We start from the raw sequence: 19,537 nt of genomic DNA, 5'->3' as shown, positions 1-19,537 counted from the left end.
TCTCAAGTTTTATTTGCAGAGAACCAGAGCATGCAGAGGCTCTTCGGAGAACTTTTGGTGCTCTGTGAAAAAACCAGATCTTCCGATGTCGAAGAACGCACTGGCGTTCTTCTTAAGAAGTACGGTTAAGGAAGCCCATGAAAAGTGTAGTGAAAGTGACATGGAGCTTCTGAAAGTGAAAGCCCACGAGTTGAGGGCTATTGCTACTTCGGTGGCTTTTCACAAAAATATGGCAATCAAAGATATTTTGGGCGCCACTTATTGGCGAAGCAATTCGGTGTTCGCTTCACACTACCTGTGGGAGGTGAAAGCAACATACGAAAATTGTTACTCGCTCGGACCATACGTCGCTGCAGACACTGTTTTGGGGGCAGGAGGTAGCGCTCATCCTATCCTTTAATGGTTAGGGGAGTTTTTAACTTGTGTTATGGTTGTGGGGTTGACCGCCTGCGGCGGATCTCCCTTCCATTAGCTTAGTCTAAGTGGGATACTTTTGGTAGGCTATGCCAGGTGGTTTGGTTTTACTTCGTTGCCCTCATTTGTATGGTCAATGGTCTAGTCACGTCGTGGTCTCGCCCCTGTTGACAGATCATCTGGAGTGCACCAGCTTTATAGGTCTCTACCTTGCTGGCAACTCTAGTAGCACAAGCAGACTTACGCGGCAGTAACCACGAAGTCAGATATGCTAACAGGTAAGGAACCAAGATATCAATTATCTGCATATATATGTTTCCTAAAATCTTCTATTCTGTCTACTCCCACCACCAAAGGTGGGATTCAGCTATATATATATCTGACAGTAAGTTCATGAACAAAATGATATTGTAATGATACAATTAAGTTTGTTCATAGTTACCTGGCAGATATATATAATCAAGTACCCACCCACCTCCCCTCAGGAGACAGTGGAAATAAAAATTATGAATAAAAAATGGGAATGGTTCCTGATACCCGCCTCCCAGCGGCGGGAATGGGTACTAACCACCTGACTCCCACTGCGTGTGTCGTAAGTGTTTAAATTTCTGTCGGATTCGGAAAAATACAGCTATATATATATATATATCTGCCAGGTAAGTATGAACAAACTTAATTGTATCATTACAATATCATTTTTATTTTATACTTGCCAAGCAATTAGTACATAATCAGAGCCCATCCCCCACCCCCCCACCCCCCACCCCACCCCACAGGTGGAGTTTGTGCCCAAAACTGAATTGCAGTCTGCTGTGTTGTCATGCCTGTTGATCTGGAAAGTTGGCGGATACCTGTCACCTGCATGAGCATTGGTAGTGCCTCGGGAAATTTGACTTTTGGTTTGTCGCTGTAGGGAACCTACAGCTCTGTTTGTTTTTAAGTATAAGATAAAGTTTTATTTTATTATAAAAATACCAAGTAATCACATGATCAAAGCCCTTCCTCCTCCCCTTGCATGGACAAGTGGGCAGAAACATATTGAAGTTCTAATCTGAGCTGGTTCCTCTCGTACCCCAAAAGTGGACTGGGTCAGTTGCCTAACCAAAACAGACTAGCACTACCTCAAATTTTCAAAATTCCAGCTGCTGACGAGTGAAAGTTATAGCTATGTAATTACTTGGTAAGTATACAGTATAAAACCTAATTTTATTATAAAAAAATGTCATATTCATGGGGAACGCTAACACCATAAAGCTAGTAGTGGTATTCACCCGGTTTGCACCAGTTCGTGTGAACCGTTTTACAGAATTTTATGAGTTAGGTGAATCAGCTAAGTTTAACGACCAGTTGACTGCCCAAATACACAACTTTTAACTCGTAACATCAATTTCATTAACCCTTAAACGCCGATTGGACGTATTTTACGTCAAGATAAATTGTCTGTCGGGTGCCGATTGGACGTATTTTACGTCGAATAGAAAAGTTTTTTAAAAATTCACGGAAAAATACTTATAGGCCTGCCAGCCAAAAACTTTTGAATCACGCGCCTTGGGGGATGCTGGGAGTTCACGGATCAAGGTGTTGTTTTGTTTACAATTGTTACGCTGACGCGCAAGCGCGAATTTCTTTCATATCGCACTAAAAAGTATCAGTAACACATCTCAGAAATTATTTTGTCACTTTGACATAATTTTTTGCACCATTTTAAATTAGCCATTACATGGAGTATTATATATGAAAATGTGCGCAATTGCATGTAGAATACAACAATAAAATACTCATGATTGTAGCGTTTATCAGTTTTGAAATATTTTTATATAAATAACGATAAGTGCCAAAATTTCAACCTTCGGTCAACTTTGACTACCGAAATGGTCAAAAAACGCAATTGTAAGTTAACACTCTTATATTTTAGTAATATTAAATCATTTACCTTCATTTTGCAACAAATTGGAAGTATCTAGCACAATATTTCGATTTATGGTGAATTTATGAAAAAAACGTTTTCCTTACGTCCGCGCGGTAACTCTTCCCAAAAAATCATACGTGTGATTGTCGTGATGTTTGCACCATTTTAAATTTGCTGTTACATAAAGTTTTATATATGGAAATGGGCAAAATTTCATGCACAATACATCTAAAAACAACCAATGGTTGTAGCATTTATCAGTTTTGAAATATTTTCATATAAATAATGATAATTGCCAAAATTTCAACCTTCGGTCAACTTTGACTCTACCGAAAGGGTTGAAAAACGCAATTGTAAGCTAACACTATTATATTCTAGTAATACTCAATCATTTACCTTCATTTTGCAACAAATTGGAAGTCTCTAGCACAATATTTCGATTTATGGTGAATTTATGAAAAAAAAAAACATTTCTGGGCTCAGCTCGTGTCGGCCTATGAAAGTATCCTTAATATCATTCTTTCTAGGTAAATTAGCCTAAAATTACCAGAGAAAAACAAAATTAAGAAAATGTCAGTAAACTGACTCGCTCACTCTTAAAAAGAAGTGTCGGTATGATATAGGGGAGAGTGTGGAACACTACCACGAGACAAACACCAATTAGAACTTCCCTATCAGAATCCCCCCAAGAGAGAGCTGATACCAACTGCGATGCAGCCTCTACTACTACTACTAGAGGACGCCACGGACAGCAGCGCCCCTAGCGGTCATCCTTAATTTTTAGCGCCAGCGACAAGTCGCCATTTTCTTGTGCTCGTGCTTTTCTTACGCACATGCTCCATCGATCTTACAGACGCATACTATCATATCCCTATAGCCAGGCACTTCCGGCCCATTCCTAGGATTCAGGCTAGGAAATCGGACATTCTCATTCAAAGTGATGCCCTTCGGTCTGAATGTAGCCCCCAGGGTATTCACAAAGATAGCAGAAGTGGTTGTACAACAATTGAGAGCTCAGGGAATCATGGTAGCGGCATACCTCGACGATTGGTTGATCTGGGCCACCAACAGTGAGGAATGTCTCGAAGCTACCAAAAGGTAGTTCACTTTCTGGAACATCTGGGGTTCCAGATAAACAAAAACGAAATCCAGGTTACCCCGGAATCATTTCTTTTCAGGGGCTAGGAATCCAATGGGATTTGTCTTCCCACAATCTATCAATTCAGTGGCCAAACGGAAGGAAATAGCAAAATCTGTCAGGCAATTCCTCAAATGCAAACAGACATCAAGAAGAAACCAGGAGAGAATCCTAGGGTCTCTTCAGTTTGCTTCGGTAACAGATATCCTTCTGAAAGCAAGGCTGAAAGATATAAATCGAATTTGGCGGTCAAGAGCAAACTCCAAATATCGAGACAAGTTGTCAGTAATTCCTCAGATCCTCCGCAGCCAACTACGGCCTTGTCAAAGGTAAAGAACTTGAGCCAAGAAGGTACCCCTTCAATATCCCCTTCCAGTGTTAACCATTCACACGGATGCTTCCCTGTCCGGGAGGTGGGGGGGATACTCTCAGTTCAAACAGGTTCAGGGGACTTGGTCAGTTCAATTTCGCCAGCTCCACATAAACGTGTTGGAAGCAATGGCAGTATTTCTTACTCTGAAGAGACTGCTTCCCCCGAAGAAGTCTCATCTAAGGCTAGTTTTGGACAGTGCAGTAGTAGTTCACTGCATCAACAGAGGAGGGGTCCAAATCAAAGCATGTGAACCATGTCATGATAGCCATCTTTGCATTAGCAAACAAACACAAATGGCATCTGTCTGCCACTCACCTGGCAGGAGTAAGAAATGTGATAGCAGACGCCCTGTCCCGGTCAGTTCCTCTGGAATCAGAGTGGTCCCTGGACGTCGGGTCTTTCCAGTGGGTGAGCCGGCAGAGTTACCCAGGTCTCCAAGTGGATCTCTTCGCCTCACAAGCAAACCACAAGCTCCCTTGCTATGTGGCCCCCAACCTGGACCCTCTGGCTTATGCCACGGACGCCCTGTCGTTGGATTGGAATCAGTGGAGGAGAATTTATGTTTTTCCTCCAGTGAATCTGCTCTTGAAGGTCCTAGACAAACTAAGGTCCTTCAAAGGGATAGTAGCTCTGATTGCACGGATTGGCCCAAGAGCAACTGGTATCCTCTTCTTTTGGAATTGGGGTCTCCGACCTCAACGGATCCCCAATCCCAAACTGTCACAATCAGTACAAATGAGGACTGTGTTCGCTTCCTCAAGAACTCTCCAGGGACCCTAACTTTATGGACTTCATGAAGTTTGCGGCTAATAAAGATGCTGACTTGACCCACAGAACATTCTCTTCCTAGAATCAGATAAGAGAGAGTCAACCATTAGACAATATGACGCAGCTGTTAAAAAATTAGCACTCTTTCCTGAGAGAATCGACAACCACAACCATGACAGTTAATTTGGCTATATCCTTTTTCAGATCCTTGTTTGAAAAAGGTTAGCAGCTAGCACGATTACCACTCACAAATCGGCTTTGAAGAAAATCTTTCAAGTAGGTTTTCAGATAGATTTGACTGGAATACTTATGTTTCACATCTATCCCTAAAGCCTGTGCTAGACTTAGACCTTCTCAGAGGCCTACTACAGTTTCATGGTTCTTAAATGATGTCCTCAAACTAGCTTCAGATACTGACAAACTCATCTTGTACGTTCATTATGCTCCTGAGGAAGACATTATTCTTACTAAGCCTAGCCTCAGGAGCTAGAATTTCAGAACTGTCGGCTCTATCAGGGATGCGGGTCATGTGGAGTTCCTCCCATCAGGAGAAGTTCTACTTGCCCCGGTGGATCGTAGCTTTTTAGCCAAAAATGAAGATCCTCTTGCAAGGTGGGCCCCTTGGAAGGTTATCCCACTTCCACAGGATCCTTCTCTCTGCCCAGTATCAACTCTTAGAGCTTTTCTTTCTCGTACTTCTTCTAGATCCTCAGGTGCTCTCTTTATGAGAGAAAAAGGTGGTACTTTATCAGTTAAAGGCATTAGACAGCAAATCCTTTACTTCATTAAACAAGCCAACCCTGAGTCATTCCCAAAAGCACATGATATCAGGGGAGTAGCCACCTCAATTATTATTTCCAACCAAATATGAACTTGAGGATCTTAAGAAGTATACTGGATGGAAATCCCCGACAGTCTTTAAACGGCATTATTTAAAGCCTTGGAATCTTTAAAGTTTTCAGCAGTAGCAGCGGGAAACAACATAGTTTCCCTGATACTGTTTAGTAGTTGTAGCATTGATCCAGGTCTTTCTACCTACTTCAACCAACATGCCTCAACCTATCGTCAGGCTACTCAACATCATAGCCTTAGCCGTTGTATCATATGTGATTGTCCCTTATTTTTTTTGCTAGGGACCACACCCCCTTGTACTGATATGTACTTCAGTGTCCCTACCTTATTTTTATGCTAGGGTAGGACACAATATGTTTGTATTTTCACCAATTGGGTTTGTGATGAGCTTCAGTCACAATGTGTTGTATATATTTGAATTAATTATTTTAATGATGGATTTGAGTGTACCTATCCTTATTTTTATGCTAGGGTATAGGACACATGTATGAATATATTTGTAATTATATATTCTAATTAAGTTAAATCCCAAATTTTCCTTATTTTACATGCATATCTGTAATTTCTGGGGCTCAGCTCGTGTCGGCCTATGAAGTAATCCTTAACATCATTCTTTCTAGGTAAAATTATCCTAAAATTACCAGAGAAAAACAAAATTAAGAAAATGTCAGTAAAACTGACTCGCTCACTCTTAAAAAGAAGTGTCGGTATGATATAGGGCGAGTGTGGAACACTACCACGAGACAACCACCAATTAGAACTTCCCTATCAGAATCCCCCCAAGAGAGAGCCGATACCAACGGGCAGATGCAGCCTCTACTACTACTACTAGAGGACGCCACGGACAGCAGCGCCCCTAGTCGGACATCCTTAATTTTTAGCACCTGCGACAAGTCGCATTTGTTTTCTTGTGCTCGTGTTTTTTCTTGGGATTATCCGCTTTGGAATCATGGAACGCTCTGCTATCGCCACGGCTAAGTTAAGTAACTCATAAGTAACATTTTACTGTAATTTTATCTTCCGGGTACCAGTATTTTCCCTTTTATAGGTCAAATACGGTTCCTCGGTTGTCTCGTGGCGGCTATTGCCGCCTCGTAAGAATTCCCGGTCCTCCATACTGGGACTTCTTATGCTTATGGGCTTACTTTTTCACATTCATTGTTTACATCGAGTTTAGCTAGTTCGGCCCTCCTACCATTCTCTTAGCTTGGTATTTAGGGCTATTATTATTTTTATTTCGGCCCAGCATCCCGGCTCTTGCTCTACATCGGCTATCGCTGGCTCCGAGTAGGCTTCTGTTTTTCGGAACAGTCTGCCTCCTCCTGGGCTTCTTTCTCTTTTACTAACAGTGTCTCTTCCCCCTTTTTTTTTTCGATATGATTTATTTAGGGTGTTAGGCTAGCCTAGGTGCTTGTTCCACATGTTGGTACAGCTTGTTCACGGTGCCCTACCACGGTTGTGTGCTCGCGGGCCTAGGCCACTTGCGGTCACGTGTACTATAGCACCTTACCCTTCCCTGCCCCTTCCCTCCCTCTCTGATGTAGGGAGGAGCTGGGGGACCCCTTGGTTGTCATAACAACCTCATCGCCTTCTCTCACACTCTCGGATTGGTGCCGGGGGGTTCCGCCAGCAGGGGGTATAGGGCGACCACTATTGAGGTACCGGGTCTCCATACGGGTAGTTGGTGAGGTGGGGAGGAGTAGGCCATCCCTCCCCACTTTCCTCGCTCCCGCCGTGTTTCGCCGGACCTCCATTCCCCCCTCCCCTTTACTCAGCCACCTCCCTTACGATACGAAAGGAGCCTTCCGTCGCAGCCGGGGCCCCTTTGGTTATAGTATATTGGCTCCCGCTAGCGGGCAGGGTGGGTGCTATGGATGGTCGATTGCTTGCCTACTATATCCTTATATCTCTCCCCCCCGCTACCGGAAGGGAGCTTACCCTTACCTACGCACTCTTCTAGTAGACGGGTTGGAGAGAAGTTGTTTTTATGTTGTTAATTTTGCTACTTTAAGGATATATAACCCTAGTATAAGATTATGTTTACAATGAATTGTGTATTATTATTTTCATTTTATCAACCATCCCTCCCCGCCTTTTACGTCGTGGTTTCCATTACCACCACTACTAGTTGGTTGATTCTTGTGCTCCGCCACTGGCGGAGCCATAGCCTATCTTCCAACCTGGTTACCACACGTTATTTTAGCGGGGCTCTGGTTTTATCTAACTTTATCGCTCCGGCACCAGCGGAGCATATGTTAGGCTGTAAGTGTTTACTCTGTACTCATGTACGTTTTCACTTACAGGCTACCAACTGCCAGGTCCTCGCCTGTAATGCGACGCTGTATGACCCCTGTGGACATGACGAGTGCAGGTCTCACGCCCCGTGTGCCACTTTGTACAACGAGGCGATCGTCTGGGCCACCCCGGAGGCCTGCCCAAGCTATATGCTACCGACCTGGTAAGCTCAGCTGGTGGGATGGGTAAGTCCATTATGAGGTTACTTATGAATTTACTAACAACTTCTAGTTCGTAAGTTTGTTAACCCTCCCTTTGGTCCATCCGCCCTTAAGTTTGGTTAACCCGTCCGCAATTAGGTAGTAATCCAGCCTTTCTATTTCAGGCTAGCGGCACACATGTGAGGGAAGTCGCCCTCGCCACCCTGAAAGCGTGGGTGGGCGGCTTTGGGAAAAACGCCGCCAAGGGCCAGCCCTACATTCTGGATAGAAAGCTGGCCATCCAGATCTTCCCTGCGGGCAAGTCGACGGGCTACGTCGACCCCTTGTCCGCCGCCCCCGTGATAGCCGCCATCCAGCAAGAACTCCAGAATTCGTTGGGGGTCGTAGCCTCCCAGGAGTCAGTCCCGGACGTCGCCGCCCTGGACCTGAATCTCGAGCCGATGGCGGTAGTAGTGAGGATTTGTTGGTTGAGGTAGGTTTGTCGGGCGCCCAAGGTCTTTCCTTGGGCGCTCCTGGGTCTTCTCCTGTCCCTTCTTCTTCCGCCTCCTTCCAAGGCTTTCCGGGATCCGAGATCCCTAGCCGCACTCCCGCTCTCTCTGTACCTCCTAAGGAGAAGGGAAAGAGAGAACCGAAGACTTTGTCTAAGACGACTTCTAGGAAGTCGTCTTCGTCTTCTTCGGCCAGGAAGTCATCGACTTCATACGCCGACGCGGTGAAGGCTAAGCCGAGCTCTTCCCAGTCGAAGAGCTCCAGAAGCAAGGCTTCGAAGGAGAAGGCTCGCGCTACCTCCGAGTCGCTGCCTTCTCCCGCTTCCGCTGCCCCCTCTCCGGCTATGCCGGAAGGGTGGCAAGCACCAGCGCCTGCGTTCCCTCTCCTGTCTCATCAGGAATGATGGAGGGGCAGGTAGGAGCGATGGGTATGGTTTCCCAAACTTTCAGCTTGGGGGAACACGTGTTTTGAGCAGATGTTCGCGGCAATTTGTCCGAGCAGAGTTCTGTCTCAAACTGGACAGACTGGTCCAGGAACTCTCTAATAGGAATGAGAGGGAATGAGGATCTGGTAGCCTGGGCTATCTCAGGCTTCCTCCCCCAGTCTCCCCTGCTTCATAGCACGTGGGGATTCTCCAACTTCCACCTTACGACTCCTTGCCAGCTTTCTCTATGGACAATCCATGGAGAGTAGCGGCCTATGCTCCTTTTAAGGACGGGATGATTTCGAATCCGGCCCGGAGTTTGGCACTCGAAGGTTTGAGGATTCGAGTTCTATCCTCCGGGTCTGTCTCAGCCTTTCATGGTATGCTAGGCTGACGCCAACGGCTCTTACCAGAGAGGACAAGATCTCGAAGGAGTCAGTCCCTCTACAGTAGAGATCACGCCCAACGGGAATGGGTTCACTGCCTTGAGGACTGGGAGTGTACTAATACTAGACTCCAGGCCTATAAGAGCCCCTTCACTATTTTCGCGACGGAAGAGGAGGTCTCTCTTCCGTTCGCCACGAAATTGGTGGAGAAGGCTCTTCAGGCAGTCCTCAAGGATGAGCCCGTTCCACAGTTGAGAGAGTCGGAGTCTACTTCTCCACTCTTCCCCGCCTTCGGAGAGTTATGGGAAACCCTCCAGCTACTTTCACGCTGGGTAAACTCAAGCCGGACTGCGCTATGGACCAGTTCGGTGAGAAGTTACCTAGGCTGCCGGATTCCCTAATCCAGGCAGAGTTCGATGCGCGAACTAGGTTTGGCAGGTCCCTTAACTCTCTTATCGTTACGGAAATGGCTGCTCTTTTCATACGCTAACGAACCGCTGTTCAAGATCCTGGCGAAATCGCAGTTTCAGACGGTTCTGTTAGACGCCTTTGACTTCTTCCAAGCCAGGAGGAACTGTCGGAAGCATGTTCTTCAAGAGTGCACTATCAGGCACGAGCCTAATAGACTCTTGGCTGCGAGCATGTGGGGAGCGATCTCTTCCCAGAGTCCGCAGTGAACGAAGTCCACCACGAAGCTGCTAGACTTCAACCAGAGCCTTAGAGCTAGGTGGGGTATTTCCTCTAAGAGGAAAAACAGGAATCCGTTCCCACAGCTGGCAAGAAAAACCAAAGAACTGGTAAGAGGTTCCAGCCATATAAAAACTCCAGCATCAGCAGCAGTTTGTGCAGGCAGAGTCCCCCAGTTACCCAACAGGGACAACCTGCTACATCTAAGCAAACCCAGCCTTTCCTCCTGGTGCCCCAGCAATCGCAACCTTCGACTTCCTCCGCTATCTCGCCTGCCTTTAACCCTGCTTATGAGGCTCAAGGCTACTCTCAACCGAGGGGTAGGGCGAGAGGTTACTTTCGTCACCGTGGCGCAGGAAGGGGCACAAGGAGTAAGCAGTTCAGAGGAGGGCGTGGTGGCCAACCCGCCCATCAGCAATGAGGCTCCCCAGTAGGAGGGAGGCTGTTCTCTTCCGCCACAGGTGGGGGTTCAGCAGTTTGGGCACAGAGCATAGTGTCCAAAGGATTAGGCTGGAGCTGGATCCAAGATCCTCCTCCAATCAAATCATTTCATCAGATACCGTCAAAGGAATTGATAGATTACGCGGAAGAACTCCTTCAGAAAGGAGCTATTGCGAGAGTCAAACATCTAAAATTTCAGGTCGCTTATTCAGAGTGCCAAAGAAAGGCTCAACAAAAAGAAGGGTAATCTTAGACTTGTCAAAGCTAAACTCTTTCATTCGCTGCGACAAGTTCAAGATGCTTACCCTCTCGCAAGTAAGGACCTTACTTCCGCGTGGAGCCGTCACATGCTCCATCGATCTTACAGACGCATACTATCATATCCCTATAGCCAGGCACTTCCGCCCATTCCTAGGATTCAGGCTAGGAAATCAGACGTTCTCATTCAAAGTGATGCCCTTCGGTCTGAATGTAGCCCCCAGGGTATTCACAAAGATAGCAGAAGTGGTTGTACAACAATTGAGAGCTTCAGGAATTCATGGTAGCGGCATACCTCGACGATTGGTTGATCTGGGCACCAACAGTCGAGGAATGTCTCAAAGCTACCAAAAAGGTAGTTCACTTTCTGGAACATCTGGGGTTCCAGATAAACAAAACGAAATCCAGACTTATTCCGGAATCTCGTTTTCAGTGGCTAGGAATCCAATGGGATTTGTCCTTCCACAATCTATCAATTCCAGTGGTCAAACGGAAGGAAATAGCAAAATCTGTCAGGCAATTTCTCAAATGCAAACAAACGTCAAGAAGAAACCAGGAGAGAATCCTAGGGTCTCTTCAGTTTGCTTCAGTAACAGATATCCTTCTGAAAGCAAGGCTGAAAGATATAAATCGAATTTGGCGGTCAAAAGCAAACTCCAAATATCGAGACAAGTTGTCAGTAATTCCACAGATCCTCCGCAACCAACTACGGCCTTGGTCAAAAGTAAAGAACTTAGCCAAGAAAGTACCCCTTCAATATCCCCTCCCAGTGTTAACCATTCACACGGATGCATCCCTGTCCGGGTGGGGGGGATACTCTCAGTTCAAACAGGTTCAGGGGACTTGGTCAGTTCAATTTCGCCAGCTCCACATAAACGTGTTGGAAGCAATGGCAGTATTTCTTTACTCTGAAGAGACTGCTTCCCCCGAAGAAGTCTCATCTAAGGCTAGTTTTGGACAGTGCAGTGGTAGTCATTGCATCAACAGAGGAGGGTCCAAATCCAAGCATGTGAACCATGTCATGATAGCCATCTTTGCATTAGCAAGCAAACACAAATGGCATCTGTCTGCCACTCACTGCAGGAGTAAGAAATGTGATAGCAGACGCCCGTCCCGGTCAGTTCCTCTGGAATCAGAGTGGTCTCTGGACGTCGGGTCATTCCAGTGGGTAAGCCGGAGAGTCCCAGGTCTACAAGTGGATCTCTTCGCCTCACAAGCGAACCACAAGCTCCCTTGCTATGTGGCCCCCAACCTGGACCCTCTGGCTTATGCCACGGACGCCCTGTCGTTCGATGGAATCAGTGGAGGAGAATTTATGTTTTTCCTCCAGTGAATCTTCTCTTGAAAGTCCTAGACAAAACTAAGGTCTTTCAAAGGGATAGTAGCTCTGATTGCACCGGACTGGCCCAAGAGCAACTGGTATCCTCTTGGCTTTTGGAATTGGTCTCCGACCTCAACGGATCCCCAATCCCAAACTATCACAATCAGTACAAATGAGGACTGTGTTCGCTTCCTCAGGAACTCTCCAGGACCCTAACTTATGGGAATTATGAAGTTTGCGGCTAATAAAGATGCTGACATTGATCCACAAGAATATTCTCTTCTAGGAATCAGATAAGAGAGAGTCAAAACCATTAGGACATATGACTCAGCTGTTAAAAAAATTAGCTCTTTCTTGAGAGAATCGAAACACTACAACCATGACAGTTAATTTGGCTATATCCTTTTTTCAGATCCTTATTTGAAAAAGGTTTAGCAGCTAGCACGATTACCACTCATAAGTCGGCTTTGAAGAAAATCTTTCAAGTAGGTTTTCAGATAGATTTGACTGAATCTTATTTCACATCTATCCTAAAGCTGTGCTAGACTTAGACCTTCTCAGAGGGCCTACTACAGTTTCATGGTTCTTAAATGATGTCCTCACAAACTAACTTCAGATACTGACAACTCATCTTGTACCATTCATAATGCTCCTGAGGAAGACACTATTCTTATTAAAAGCCTAGCCTCAGGAGCTAGAATTTCAGAACTGTCGGCTCTATCAGGAGGGATGCGGGTCATGTGGAATTCCTCCCATCAGGAGAAGTTCTACTTGCTCCGGATCGTTAGCTTTTTAGTTTTAGCCAAAAAATGAAGATCCTCCCTAGCTAAGGTGGGCTCCTTGGAAGGTTATCCCACTTCCACAGGATCCTTCTCTCTGCCCAGTATCAAATCTTAGAGCCTTTATATCTCGCACTGCTTCTCGAATCCTCGGGTGCTCTCTTTCATGGAGCAAAAGGTGGTCCTACATTTAAAGGCATTAGACAGCAAATCCTTTACTTCATTAAACAAGCCAACCCTGAGTCATTCCCAAAAGCACATGATATCAGGGGAGTAGCCCACCTCAATTAATTATTTCCAACATATGAACTTTGAGGATCTTAGAAAGTTATACTGGATTGGAAATCCCCGACAGTCCTTTTTAAACTGGCATTATTTGAAGTCCTTGGAATCTTTAAAGTTTTCAGCAGTAGCAGCGGGAAACATAGTTTCCCCCTGATAACTGCTTAAGTAGTTGTTAGTATAGATGATTAGAATAACCATCTCCAGGTCTCCTTTCTACCTACTTCAACCAACATGCCTCAACCTATCGTCAGGCTACTCAACATCATAGCCTTAGCCGTTGTGTCTTATAGTGGTTTGTCCCTTATTTTTTTGCTAGGGACAACCCACCCTTGTACTGATATGTACTTCAGTGTTCCTACCCTTATTTTTATGCTAGGGTAGGCCACAATATGTTTGTATAAATTCTCCATTGGTTTGTGATAAGTTTCACTCACAATGTATTTGTATATATTTGAATTAATTGTATTAATTGTATTAATGATGGACTTGAGTGTACCTACCCCTATTTTTATGCTAGGGTAGGACACATATATGTATATAATTGTATTTATATATTTTAATTAAGTAAATCCAAAAAATTTCTTATTTTACATGCATATTTCTAATTTTATTATCTACCATTTAAGTACTTTAAGTTTACTACATTCTATTATTGATTATTGTAATAAGTTAGTTTAAGTACTTATTTTTGTATGCTGTATCTGATTTACTTATATTATATCCATCATTTTAATCTGTTTTTCTTTATTTCCTTTTCCATCTTGTCTGTTCTCTGGGTACTCTTTCATAGGCCGACACGAGCTGAGGCCCAGAACAAAAGGGATTTTTGACGAAGGAAAAAACTCTATTTCTTGGGTGATATGGCTCGCGGTCGCCCTATGAAAACCCATCCCTTTTATTTTTTTTTGGGTTTGTTTTCCCACCCCCCCCCTTGCAGGACAGATGTATTTAATGTTTTAATTAAGGATGTCCGCTAGGGGCGCTGCTGTCCGTGGCGTCCTCTAGTAGTAGTAGTAGAGGCTGCATCGCCCGTTGGTATCGGCTCTCTCTTGGGGGGATTCTGATAGGAAGTTCTAATTGGTGTTTGTCCTCGTGGTAGTGTTCCACACCCGCCCCTATATCATACCGACACTTCTTTTTAAGAGTGAGCGAGTCAGTTTTTACTGACATTTTCTTAATTTTGTTTTTCTCTGGTAATTTTAGGCTAAATTTTTACCTAGAAAGAATGATATTAAGGATACTTTCATAGGGCGACACGAGCCAATCACCCAGAAATAGATTTTTCCTTCGTCCAAAATCCCTTTTTCCTTACGTCCGCGTGGTAACTTCCGAAAAAATCATACGTGCGATTGTCGTAATGTTTGCACCGTTTTAAATTAGCCGTTACATAAAGTTTTATATATGAAAATACAACAAAAATAATTGAAGGTTGTAGCTTTTCTCCTTATCGAAATATTTGCATATAAATCACAATAAATAGAAAAAAAACCACGTTCGGTCAAATTTGACTCTACCGAAATGGTCAAAAAAAGCATTTGTAAGCTAAAACTCTTACAGTCTAGTAATATTCATTCATTTATCTTCATTTTTAAACAAATTTGAAGTCTCTAGCACAATATTTAGATTTATGGTGAATTTAAAAAAAAAACTTAACTTCCCTCCGCGCGCGGATTCTCCGCCACAAATTTCCGAAATGAGTACGTCGCATTCTCGGAATATTTGCTCCATTTCATATTAGGCGTTTCATAGAGTTTTATATATGAAAATGTGTGCAATTTTATGTAGAATACAACAAAAAATAATTGAAGGTTGTAGCTTTTCTCATTTTTGAAATATTTGCATTAAAAAAAAATTATAAAAAAGATTCGACATTCGGTCAACTTTAACTTGTCCGAAATGGTCAAAAACTGCAATTGTAAGCTAAAACTCTTACAGTATATAGTAATATTCAATCATTTATCTTCAGTTTGAAACAAATTGGAAGTCTCTAGAACAATATTTAGATTTATGGTGGATTTTTGAAAAAAAACATTTTTTTTACGTCCACTCGTTACGAATTCATGCATCATTTTGTGATAATATTTTCTCTGTGTTGCTTTGATCATTTTACAATGTGTTATGTACCAAAATGAACGCAGTTTAGTGTACAATACAACGAAAAAAAATTAATTTGTTAGCTTTAAACGTTTTGCTCACAGCGCGATTTCAATACAATTATATATGAAATTATGTTTTCGCGCTATCATATATCGCATTATTTATATATGATAATGATATTTTTTTCATTTCTGATGGTCGCATACTAAACTTCAGGCAATGGCAAAAAAAGGAGCCAAAAATGAACTCTTAATCTTGAAAACTAAGCGCGCTGTAATTTAAAAAAAAATATATTTTTCCGCTTCGGCGCTCTCTCCGAGACCCTCTCGGCATACGGGGGACGATTTTTATTATAACCCTTCGGCGTTTAAGTGTTAAGCATTACCCCTTGTAATCGTAACATCAGACTGGCTCCCTGCCTGAGAAGGAAATAAGATTATGATTAGGTACTACTGTAGTTTGATTACAGATTCTTTTATAGAAATATAAAAGTAGCATAGTAGGCAGTCCCCTGGTTACGACAGGTTCGGCTTACGACGCTCCGAGGTTAAGGCGCTTTTCAATTATATTCATCAGAAATTACTTCCAGGGTTACGACGCCTACAATGCTGATCTGGCAGATGAAATATGACACCAAAAATGCAAAATAATCAATATTTGAAGGGTTTCTTTTATGAAAAGTGCAATAAAAATGCAGTTTACATAGTTTTCAATGCACCCAAAGCATTAAAAGTAAGGTTTTCTTAGGATTTTTTACAATGTTTCCGGCTTACGACGCGTCTCAAGAACGGAACCCCCGTCGTAACCCTGGGAATGCCTGTATAAACACACCTAAAGTATAACTCAGCCAGGTTATTATGCAGTGGATATTATACTAGGTATAAAAGATCACATTTTGATATGAAGTGCAGTATCTTTATGAGGCAGGCAAATGTATGCTAACTGTTCAGGTGATTGGGAGAAAGGTGCAGAGCAGGACCTGATTGGTTAATTACCCTGGTATAAAAAACGCAGTGGTCACAAGGTTATTAAGGGGGCCAGCCAGAACCCTTATATAAGGGGGTATAGGGCAAAAAATGCAAAGTCATGAAAAAATTCATGGAGCTTCATATGGCAATTGAGAATATGTATACGAAATATTTAGTCAAAATTCCTGTTACTTTCGTAGTTACAGGGTAATTAGTAAACGTAACTCAATAAGCCAAAACATTGATCCGTACAAGGAAATGCAATATTTCTTCTGTTATCGTAAATTTTGTTAATTATTGTCAAAAAAATTGTGATCAATGGCATCTGTAGAGATTCCATGAGTCGCAGAAGGGAAGTCAGTCAGCTTACTCAGCTACCAAGTACTAACACGATTCAGTGTGAGCACAAACCCCAAGTAGTCTACACGTTCGAGTTTCACCTCTGACATTCGCTTGCTTTTATGTATGTTTATTTTTGTTTCGGCAAGAATTTCATCATGCCAATGAGGAAAAGACAAGCAAAACATCTTGTTAACATACAGACGAAGAAAATTCACTCTAATATGATTACAGAATATCATAATATACACAATATTAGCGTAGTTAGTGAAGAGAGAGAGGGAGGGTTGCGTAGTAACGCACACGTCACACTGTGCCCCAGGCTACGATCTTTGAGCAAAGGGATCTTCATTTATGATAAATAACATAGTTTTGGTTTATTTATGCCCAAAAAGGAATATGAAATTCATAATAATCATGATTTATTAACATTGTCTTTGTAAAAAGAGAGTACACCTTCGAGTTTCACCTCTGACATTTTCTTGCATTTATGTTTGTTTATCTTTGTTTCGGCAAGAATTTCATTATGCCAAAGAGGAAAATACAAGGAAAACATCTCGCTAACATACAGAAGAAGAAAATTCGCTGTAATAAGCCGAGTGAGTGAAGGAGACAGAGAGAGTTGCGTAGGAAGGAGTGCCCCGTCTTGCCTGACGCAGTGGCCCAGGCTACGATATATGAACAAAGGGATCATCATTTATGATTAAATTATGATAAATTACATAGTTTTGGTTCATTAATACAGGCAGTCCCCGGGTTACGACGGGGGTTCCGTTCTTAAGACGAGTCGTAACCCGAAAATCGTCGTAAGCCAGAACGACGTGGGAAAAATGTCTTAAACTAATAAAAAGTTATAAAAACCTTACTTGTAATCCTTTGGTTACACTACATGTTGTTTCCTGTAGTTTTATGTACAACCTGGAGTTATTTTCATCAAAAAAATGCTGGTTCTTGAAGGTAAAAACTATTGTAATCCTCTGGTGACTACATTCATGAAGTTTTATGTACAACCTGGAGTGATTTTGCCAAAACTTGAGGGCTACAAGAACAGTTGATTACTATTTGCATATCATATAGACTAATTAAAGTAAACGTATCTTTAAATAGGCTTATATATTAGTATCAACAAAACATTTACTGGCATGAGTCAGAGGCCGTTTAATGAAACGAACACTTCTCTGTCCTATCTGTTCAGAAAATAAAGATTACGTCAATCCCAAGACCATTGTTGCCAAGACGCCTCTCTCTCTCTCTCTCTCTCTCTCTCTCTCTCTCTCTCTCTCTCTCTCTCTCGCTACATGATAATTCAGGCATAAGGAAAAACAGATAGAACGGAATAGGCAGGAAAATATCATGGAACTAAAAATATCAGAAAGAGCAAGCAGAGGTAGATTAATAGTGCCCAAAACTATACCAGGAAAAATAAGGAAAGCACACAGGACATTAATCCACTACGCACCAGCATCGATAATGCAGCGTCTATTCAATGCGTTGCCAGCTCATCTGAGGAATATATCAGGAGTGAGCGTAGATGTGTTTAAGAATAAGCTCGACAAATATCTAAACTGCATCCCAGACCATCCAAGATTGGAAGATGCAAAATATACCGGAAGATGTACTAGCAACTCTCTGGTAGACATTAGAGGTGCCTCACACTGAGGGACCTGGGGCAACCCGAACAAGATGTAAGGTCTGTAAGGTCTGTAAGGTCTCTCTCTCTCTCTCTTATCGCTCTACTCCTCTCTCTCTATCTCCTCTCTCTCTCTCTTTCTCCTCTCTCTCTATCTCTCTCTCTCTCTATGCTCCTCTCTCTCTCTTCTGATCAAATTACTGGATAATGTCTCTCTTTGGATACTTCGATTTTGCCAAAATCTTGAGGGCTACAAGAATAGTTGATTACTATGTACGTATCATATAGACTAATTAAAGTAAACATATCTTTAAGTAGGCTTTATTATTAGTATCAACAAAACATTTACTGGCATGAGTCAGAGGCTGTTTAATGAAACGAACACTTCTCTGTCTATCTGCTCAGAAATAAACGTTACGTCAATCCCCAAGACCATTGGCAAATGATCTCATTTGCCAAGACGCCCTCTCTCTCTTCTCTCTCTCCTCTCTCTCTATCTCTTCTCTCTCTCTCTCTCTCTCTCTCTCTCTCTCTGATCAAATTACTGGATAATGTCTCTCTTTGGATACTTGGAATTTGCGTTGTAATCTAACCAGAAACTTAATTTTGTTATTATTACTGGAAACAAGCAATGATTTTTTCATTATTTGCGCTTTTGGACTGTTATAAACTTTGCGCATCGCAAGCTAGTATTCATTCGCTCGGAAACTAGTTCCGCATATGAGGCGTCACTAAAAAAATGTGAAAAATACGACCTAAAATGTGTCGAAAATCATCATAACCTCAAAATTTTTGTTGTAATCTAACCAGAAACTTATTTTTATTAATATACTGTGATAAGCTATAAAGGATTTTTATCATAGTATGCGTTTTTTAAAAGCGTCGTTAACTCGGAGCGTCAGAAGACACCTCTCTCTCTCTCTCTCTCTCTCTCTCTCTCTCTCTCTCTCTCTCTCTCTCTCTGATCAAATTACTGGATAATGTCTCTCTTTGGATGCTTGGAATTTGCATTGTAATCTAACCAGAGACTTAATTTTGTTATTATTACTGGAAACAAGCAATGATTTTTTCATTATTTGCGCTTTTGGACTGTTATAAACTTTGCGCATCCAAGCTAGTATTCATTCGCTCGGAAACTAGTTCCGCATATGAGGCGTCACTAAAAAACATAGAAAAATACAACATAAAAAAGTGTCGAAAATCATCATAACCTCAAAATTTTTGTTATAATCTAACCAGAAAAACGAAACTTTTTATTTTAATTAAATACTGTGCTAAACTATAAAGGATTTTTATCATAGTATGTGTTTTTTAAAGCATCGTTAACTCGGAGCGTCAGAAGCGTCAGCGTCGTAACGTCGGAACAAACGTTGTAACCCAGGACGGATTTTTCAATGAATATTTAGGAAAAAGCGTCGTAACCTCGGAACGTCGTAAGCCGGAGCCGTCGTAACCCAGGGACTGCCTGTACAAAAAAAAAAAAAAAAAAAAAAAAAAAAAATGCATTCATAATAATCATTATT

At 42.5% G+C, this 19,537-nt stretch overlaps 1 protein-coding gene across 6 annotated transcripts in view; it reads left to right on the top strand.

The window, feature by feature from the left end:
- Positions 1-19,537, top strand: part of LOC135205631 (aspartate--tRNA ligase, mitochondrial-like) — a 160,516-nt gene that overhangs the window by 86,836 nt on the left and 54,143 nt on the right. The gene's annotated exons all lie outside the window — the stretch shown is intronic.

The sequence above is a fragment of the Macrobrachium nipponense genome, chromosome 24, assembly GCF_015104395.2.
Source record: "Macrobrachium nipponense isolate FS-2020 chromosome 24, ASM1510439v2, whole genome shotgun sequence".
NCBI lineage: Eukaryota > Metazoa > Arthropoda > Malacostraca > Decapoda > Palaemonidae > Macrobrachium > Macrobrachium nipponense.
Note: the sequence above shows the minus strand (reverse complement) of the source record. Positions and strands in the feature narration are given on the sequence as shown.